At 47.3% G+C, this 226-nt stretch overlaps 1 protein-coding gene across 1 annotated transcript in view; it reads left to right on the forward strand.

Annotated features, from left to right (window-relative positions):
- fads6 (fatty acid desaturase 6) overlaps positions 1-226 on the forward strand; it is a 19,453-nt gene that overhangs the window by 5,316 nt on the left and 13,911 nt on the right. The window lies entirely within an intron of this gene.

The raw sequence follows: 226 nt of genomic DNA on the forward strand, positions 1-226 counted from the left end.
CTCAGAGTTAGCATGGTAAGACGGACTTACCCAACGACGTGGTGCCGTGACCCGGATTCGAACCGGGGTTGTAGGGTCAATCCGTCTTACCATGCTAACTCTGAGAGATGAGGCAGTCCAAGTAACTTCAAAACAGTGCTGATTTATTCAAAGGATCACAGGTAAAAATTAACATTACACGCTCAGGTATCTTGCACCTCCAACATGCATGCAGGCAGCTGAAAGA

The sequence above is a fragment of the Monopterus albus genome, unplaced genomic scaffold (genome assembly GCF_001952655.1).
Source record: "Monopterus albus unplaced genomic scaffold, M_albus_1.0 scaffold67.1, whole genome shotgun sequence".
Classification (NCBI taxonomy): Eukaryota; Metazoa; Chordata; class Actinopteri; order Synbranchiformes; family Synbranchidae; genus Monopterus; species Monopterus albus.